At 36.0% G+C, this 8,525-nt stretch overlaps 1 non-coding gene across 1 annotated transcript; it reads right to left on the bottom strand.

The window, feature by feature from the left end:
- Nucleotides 1-7,424: 7,424 nt before the first annotated feature.
- Nucleotides 7,425-7,496, bottom strand: TRNAD-GUC (transfer RNA aspartic acid (anticodon GUC)). The gene has a single exon. It is a non-coding gene; the product is annotated as a tRNA-Asp (tRNA).
- Nucleotides 7,497-8,525: the final 1,029 nt, after the last annotated feature.

The following is an 8,525-nucleotide window of genomic DNA, read 5'->3' as shown; positions in this document are numbered from 1 at the left end:
TTTCAACACAAGCAATCCTCTTATTTATTTAATAATGAGAAGGGTTACAAATTTGACAAACAAATAAAGCTAAGCAAGTCTACAACTTGTCAAAGCTAGGATGTCGACTAAGACATCTCACATAGTAAAACTAGCACAAAATACACCATACCTAGCTAGTACAACATAAAAAAAAACACACAAACACTATTACAACATAATAGTAAAACGGGTAATGGAGGTCTTCACTCTTCCATTCTACCCTTGCCTTTTCCCTTGGGGTACATCTTCCCCTTGTTCTTCTTGTTGGCCCGCCTAGCATGGACTTACTCTTCGAAACGGATCCTCAACGGCTCTACAACGACGACGGCCCTCGGTCTCTTGCATGACCCTATACTCGGTCCTAGCCGAGCCCATACACGGCCCACTACCTCTTTGGCAGCCGAGCTCCTCCTCTTCGGTGGCCTCACTATATCAGGGCTAATGTCATCGGCAAAGTCGTCAAAGAAGGCACGGTTGGCCTTGCCAACTTCCCTATACTTCAAGTCGACGACCTCGTCTTTGTTGGAGTTAGTGTCCTCCACAATAGTGCGTTTACATAATAAATCTGATTAAAGGAATATCATCAGGATATTTATTATTTGATCCTCGTCAGTTGATTAACGTAAATCGATAACGGTTGGCTGACTAGAGTTTGACGTTATTGTCGTGAGACGGTGGTGATCAACTGACCCCTTTCGGTCACACCTAAAGGAACGAACCCCAATTGACAACTAATTAATTGTATGAGATACAATTTATTTAGTCCCTTGATTTAATGACTAATAGGTTAGTCGATTATTTTTAGAGAGATTTCGAGTTGCGAAGTCGAGGCGCGACTGTTATTATTTAATTATGCGATAATTGAATAATGAATTTATTGAGACGGGTTTTAGTAAATTAATTGTTAATTCACTAAAATTGTACTAATTGATTAATGTGATTAATATTAGTACGTAAATAATATGTGTAGCGGTATACGTATATTTGCGGAGTGTTTTGGACAAAATTAATCGGGAAGCATTTAAACATAAAACGATGTTTAAAGTATAATTACATGTATTTGTGCGACAAATATAATAACCGATGTCGACCGGTAAATGGGTCATGGAAATCGTGTAAATGGGATTGTGTGTTGCTTTAGACACAATCATTCCACTTACACATTTTACTTCCCAATTCTTACTTTTGTTCTACCCCAAGATTAAAGCAATTGGGTGGACAAAAAGCAAAAAGAAAAACACACTCCACCTCCTCTATGTGTGCTGTCCTCCCCTCCCTCCTTCACAAATTTAATTGTTCATTTTTCTTCTTATTGAACATTTGCATGTGAATATATTTTATCTCTCTAAAAATAATAAGAATCATGTACTAAGTTTTTAGTAAAACAAAAATAATTACTAAGATTGTTAGTGATATTAAACACATTATCAAAGGTATATCTTATCAAATATCTAGTTAATATTTGTAGGATATTGGGTATTTGTTCTTGGGTGCACATTGTTAGGAGATCTTCTCTTTGAAGATTTGGTAAGGAGAATCACCCTTTGTTTTAAGGTCAAAAACAATCAAGATAGGAGATATTAATTGTGCCCTTATTACCATCAAAATCAATGTAAGGAAATTGTTTTTCTTTAATCTTTATTATTATGCTGTTATATTAGCATGCATGTTACATAGATCCCTAAAATAACATTTTTTGAGATAATTTGTTTTTAATTAGAGAGTTTAATTAGGATATATGATCTTTCAAGTGGTATCAGAACTAGGCTTGTAATTTGCATGTTGATTTTGAGTATACTTAATAAATTATGAGATAATTTAAAAAACTCAAAAATTGTGTTAGAAGAGGTTTTAGCATGGGAATTTTTGGGCATGCATACCTACTAATCTCAAAAGGTTTGTGGTAAAATTTGGTGATTTGTGAAGTTATTAGTTATTTTACTATTTTTAATGATTTTTGTAGAAAACCGAGTCAAAAATGTCGTATTTTGGTTAAGAGTTAACTAAAAATAGTTAAATGGTTATTCGGGTCATGAAATTTTTATGGTGTTTCATGCATATTTTCTACACATTGTATGTAAAATTTCGAAGGTTAGTTTGAAGTTTTGCATGTTTATTGATTTTATGAGATAAAAGTCGATAAAAGTGAAATAAATTAATCATATACTGGAAACATTTGTTCCTGCCCTTGATAGTTTCTTCCTAGTCACTTTTATGCATGGTCTAACAAGACTCGAGTTAGTTTATATCTTACGAGTCTTGTTGAATAGATAAGAGATGTACACATGCAAGGTTTGTTAATCAAGCAATTTATCAAACATATTGTGTGCATAAGTTGATACTACAACAAGCAAGTAATCTTATGAGAACATATTAGATTAAGTATGAATCTACCCCCAGGTTATAGTTCCCCTAATCCCCCATTAACCCTAGCTAGGAGACTACTCACTCATGACTATGGTAAACATGAAGGTGTCAATCATATTAGCGAAGTTAAACATGGTAAATGAGTAAAACAATAATTAAGCAAGGGTAAAAAGGAATATACCAACTTAAGGATGATCCAAATAATAAGCAAAGAATAATAAAAGAACACTTGATGAATGATGAAGAGTTGTCAAGTCTTCAATAAACCCAAATAGTCTTCAAATTACCCAACTAAAACTAAGAACACTTGAAGGATTAAAGAGAAATTAAGATTTGATTAATATTGAATTGAGTGATTACAACTTGATTAGTAATTTCTAAACTTGGTAATACTAAATTAGAACTTGGTGATTAGTCCCCTAACACAATGGGGTATTTATACTAAGTACAAGTATTAGGGTAACTAAGGGCTTAAATGACGATTAAGTCCCTAAGAAGATGATTAGTGCTTTGCAAGTCCTAGAGAGATCTGCTCGACCTGAAGGTGAGACGCCCGGATTGAGTCCTGAGATGCCCGACCTGGGCTCGGGACGCCCGGATCTTCGATCAGCTCTTCTTCTTCTTCTTTGACTGCCTAAGGATCCGTGGGGATCGTTGGGAGGTCGTGGGGGTCTTCATCATTGCCCATTTTTCTTCATTTATTCACTTAGGTCTTTAGTAATGGTCTCCTCTTTGATGCTTGGTCATTAGATGCACTCCATTTAGCTTTACTTTGCTCTATAATTGCAAGGCTAGTAATCCTCTCCTACAAGAGACACAAAACCTCAAAGAATATGCAAAGTAGGGAACTAAAGATAAAAAACGACCCTAATAAGCACTAGAAAGCATGAGAACGAGGCTAGTTCGGGGACTAAATGTGCACAAATGTGAGTCACATCAGTTGGTTGAATGCAAAAGTTGATAAAACGGGTAAATGCATGAATGCACATCCACAAGTTTAAACCTAACATGTGAGCTTTCTATGTCGGTTGTTTATCCAAATATCAAGTAATTGATCTCAAGTTGGATTTAATGTGATAACTTAATTCAATACCCATCCTTTGGGATCCGACTTTTACCTGCCACTCTAATAAGAGTAGTTTGTTTAGTTATAAATATTGTTTTGGTTGGTTGACTTAGACGACGAAGTTTGAACCGCACCACCAACCAAGATCGATCAGTAAAGGCCTCTACCGTGGGCGCGATTAGGTGTCCGATTAAAGGGCTTCCCAATACGTACCTTCACCTCTTACTCAGAAACTTTGGATAGTGAACGACCTTATCCAGGGCGAACGAGAGTCATTCTAGAGATAGGATGCTAAAGAGGGACGACTCCTTATGACATGGCTGTCGCAACCCTATGTAAAATAAACCAAATTTACTCTAACTAATATAGCAGAGGCAAGTCGGGTATCATACTCCACAGGGAGGCTATTGTATCTACTTGTTACCTAGTCCGTCACGGTCACAAATTGGGGGGGGGGGGGGGTTGTTTTGCTTTCTAAACTAATGAACAGAAATAAAAAGCAATGAGAGAGACAACGATAAAAACTAATAAGGATGAAAGGATGTGATCAAAAAGAGAGAAAGATGCTAGGATGTTGGTTCACCATGATATCACACAATTCTGCTAAAGGTAAGGCCAGTCGGTCTGATGTGAGAATGGTGAAGGAAAATCCTTCCGGTCCGTTATCCGCCCTAAAATACTATTAACTTAGCTTCCGCCCTCATTAAAGTAGTCTATTGTTCATAACAGGTCTATTCATTCCAATCTTTCGATCTAGGTCTGAATTTAACCGGGTTAATTAATTTAGAAGCGTGCACTCAACTAAACAATTACAGTTATATTGCTATAAAACAATTCTCACATGTAGAACCTCCTAATCTAATTATAACATCATTGTTTTACTATCATGACTCCCCTTATCCTAGCAATTAAGAAATTAGCTACTCATGGCGATAATAAAACTAACAACGATTGATGAAGCAATGATAAACATGGTACAAGGATGAATAAGAAGAAATTGCATAAACTGAAATTAAATGCTAATAACAATTAAGAGACAAGAAATTAAATGCTGCAAAAGGAATTTAAATAATGAAGAGTAAAGAGTTTACACAATCTGAGATCCGGAAAATGAACAGCGTCGAACAAGGGAAATGTCTATTGGAATTAACTACTGGATGAAAGTGAATGAAAAGATCAAAGTGTATGAAATATCCTTAAATCTAATTAAGTCTCTCCTATCACTACACCAAATAAGACCATTAATAACGGCCAGATAATGCAATTACCGTTATTAAATAGAAACACGGAACCGTTATTGCAACGACTGTTGTTAAATATATACCACGGTTGTAAACAAACACGCGACCGTTATATAACATCAATAACGGATCTATAATACCGTTATCACAACTCAAGAACCGTTATAAAACTGTTGTTAAATATGTTAATGGCAACCGGTATACTTTTAAGAAACCGTTATTAAATATTAATAACAGTTTCAAACCCGTTGTCCTAGTTTACTATTGACAACGGTTTAGTGGTTCCAAAACCGTTGTTAAATATTATATATGATAATGGTTCATTTCGTTATCTTATTTAATTAAATGTCAAAATTTAACAACGGTTTTATTGCGTGCTAAACCGTTGTTATATTTATCAATTGACGAAACTTTGACAACGGTTCTTCTTAAATAAACCGTTGTTAACGTTTTGAACTCGACAACGGTTATCGTTCGTTATCTTATATTTTTGGCGGTTTGAATGGGAGGGAAAAGATGTCAACGGTTATTTATCTAAATAAAACCGTTGTCAAATATTACACCTCGTGATCAATTAAACCCAGTTTCAAAACAGTACAAACAGGATGATCAAAAGCCGAAACACAACTTCTTCAAAAAAACAAAAGAAGCCAATACACAATGGCTCTATATATATATATATACACACACACACACACACACGTACATAAAGCATGAGCAAAATATTGAGACTCCGCTAATGAAACAACGTAACTGGCCCATATATTTCTTATCTGATTGATGTCCTCTGGTGAATATTCTGGAGCTTTGTTGAGTATTAGTGGAAACTACAATTCAAAATATACAAAATCAAAATAGATATAATACATGGAAGTATACAGAATTAAACTCAATTTACGTCTGAAATAGTTTTTAAATCACACTAACCCGTTTCGGAATGGTGGAATGTTTTCCGTTGATAACCTTCTGATGTGACCATAATTGGCGCATATTTAGCCCCCGAATTAGCCTTGTTTCCATGCTTTTTAGTGCTTATTTGGGTCATTTCTTATCTTTAGTTCTTTGTTTTGCATATTCTTTGAGATTTTGATCCCTTGGTAGGAAAGGAGTAAGAATCTTGCATTTTCATGGTAAAACGAGACTAAATTGATCGAATTCAATGACCAAGCATCAAGGAGAGACAAGATTAGAAGGCCTTTGTACATATCATAGTAAAAGAGCAATGTTGAGAAAGGATCCTTGAGTCCCCAAGGAAATCCCCAAGGAATTTATGAAGAAAAGGGAAGAAAAGAAGAAGATTTGTTGCTGACTGACAATCCGAGCGGATTGTCACCAATCCGTCCGTCCCGCAGCAGCACAATCCGAGCGGCTTTGCCACAATCCGGTCGGATTCCCCCTCCACAATCCGCCCGGATTCCCCTGAATCCGCTCGGATTCCAACGCCAGAATCCGCCCGTCCCGACCCTATTCCGCCCGGATTCTAGCACAAAGACGGATTGTCTTCTCCAAGCTACGAAGAAAGAAGCCCTTCTCTCGAAAAATACCGGCTCCTCCTTGCTCAACTTAAAAGTGTAATTACTAGTTTAGCCCTTAGTTAACCCTAATGCATCCTCCCTAATTTCCACTATAAATACCCCATTAGTCTAATTAGAGGAGCATGTTCTTCTTATCAATAATTAGTGTAGTTAATATCAATCAAATCTCTCTTTAATATTGTAATCAAGTATTAATCAAGTTTTAATCCAAGTTTTAGTTCTTTAATCTCTCTTTTGTTCATCCTTTATTTTGGGTAATTGAAGATTATTTGGGTTATTGTTGGGAGATTGACAACTTCTCAATCAAGCATTCAAGTACTTCTTTTATCTTTGCTTTATTATTGGAATCATTAGTAGGTATAATCTCTTAATCCCTCTTTAATTATTGTTAATTACTTTAATTTATTCATCATGTTTCATATTGTTGGTATGATTGACAACCTTGCTAGCATGATCAACATGATAATGAGTGAGTAGTCTCTTAGCTAGGGTTAACGGGTGATTTGGGGAAACCAACATGGGGAATGATTCATGCTTAAATTAATATGCTTTCATGTTTTATTTGCTTGCTTGTTTTGATCTCAACTCATGCACATGTTATATTTGATGAAATGCTAAGCCTATGAATCCTTGCATTTACTATCATCTTCTATCTTTTCAATGAGACTTGTAAGACATAACCCAACTCGAGTCTCATTAGACCATGCATGTTGTTGGGTAGGGAAGATTAAGTCGACTTGTAGGTGTTGTACAATCTAATCGATTCGGCTCCGGGACCCAAACTTTCCTAGGATTGTAAGATATAACCCAACTCAATTCATCACAACAATAATTGCTTGCTTATAATTTGAGAACATGTTTGTATGATCATATCCCATGATTCCCCTATGATCCCATGACACCCTAGTGCCTTTAATCAATTGTTTACACCCCTTTAATTCATCTTGCTTGTTTATTTTCATTGCTATTTTAGTTTAGTAACCTTCTACATCAACCCAATTTGTGACACCCCTTAGACACCACTAGTTACAATAGAAATCTCATTTCAACTCCCGTCCCTTGGGATCCGACCTTTACTTGCCTCTTTACTAATTGTAGAGTTGTTTGTGGAGCTATAAATTGTGTTTTGATTCGACCGTGACCAACGACCACATCTTAATTTGTGAACACTTAGCGGGATCGCATCAAAAATGGTGCCGTTGCCGGGGATCGAACCCGGGTCACCTGCGTGACAGGCAGGAATACTTACCACTATACTACAACGACACATCACTATTCCTTCCACATGGACTGACAAACGTAAATGGCGCATTGCTTATCGTGTGGTGCTTTAGGAGACTATTATATAAATCACACACAAATCAACTGAATTAGATAATCAACCTCTCGCATAAACATTAATTAAATGATACGAGTAATTATTAAGAGTACACTTACTAATGGCATGATAAAATTGGGAACAGTGTTGCTTTCATATTTCCCAAGTGGACATAATCCTTTTTTTTTTGCTTCAAAAACACTAATTCATAAATATACACACATGCCATTATTATTTGCATATATATGGCTCAAGTCATACAATAACAAATTACATTATTGAAGGTTGTAAACTTACTCAGTTATCATCCTTACACAACTGTCGGAGGGTTTGCCTTCGCGAGAGTCAATTCAGTACACTGTTTGTGTTTGCACTTGGATTGCCAATAGAAACCAATGCTTCCTATTCAATTTGGGACATTGAACTGTTAGTCATTTACACGCATTTAAGCATGTTAATAATAAATTTATAGAACCGTGATTCATTACAATAATCACGTACTATACATACATATTCTCATTGTAGGGGGCAAGCCATAGTTTTTTGGACGACATCAACCGACGAGCGATACTATTAATTTGTTCTTCGTATGAAATTCTGTGCACAGAGAACGCCTTAGGATTCAAGAATCCGAAGGTGTGAATTGGGACCTTCCACTCAGCGAACTGATTATTGAGGTACCTATTACGCCACATGAAACGGAGATTGTAATTGTAATTGATAACTTAAACAAATATCCATTATTCGTAAATAAAAACGGCTAAATAGTTTTATTAATAAAACTTACTTCATCCAAATCAAAATGTGAATAGCATCTAAATTGTCAAGGTCGACAAATTCCATCAGTTGCTTCGGGTCCAGTATGGCTATATCAGCTGCGCCCATAATTTCCTTTTCAATGTTAATCATGACTACATTCCCTGTAGGTGACCTCTTTACAGCCAGGTTGTGCAAAGCCTTCAACGAAGTAGTTTTCA

Source organism: Silene latifolia, unplaced genomic scaffold, assembly GCF_048544455.1.
Source record: "Silene latifolia isolate original U9 population unplaced genomic scaffold, ASM4854445v1 scaffold_88, whole genome shotgun sequence".
Lineage (NCBI taxonomy): Eukaryota > Viridiplantae > Streptophyta > Magnoliopsida > Caryophyllales > Caryophyllaceae > Silene > Silene latifolia.
Note: the sequence above shows the minus strand (reverse complement) of the source record. Positions and strands in the feature narration are given on the sequence as shown.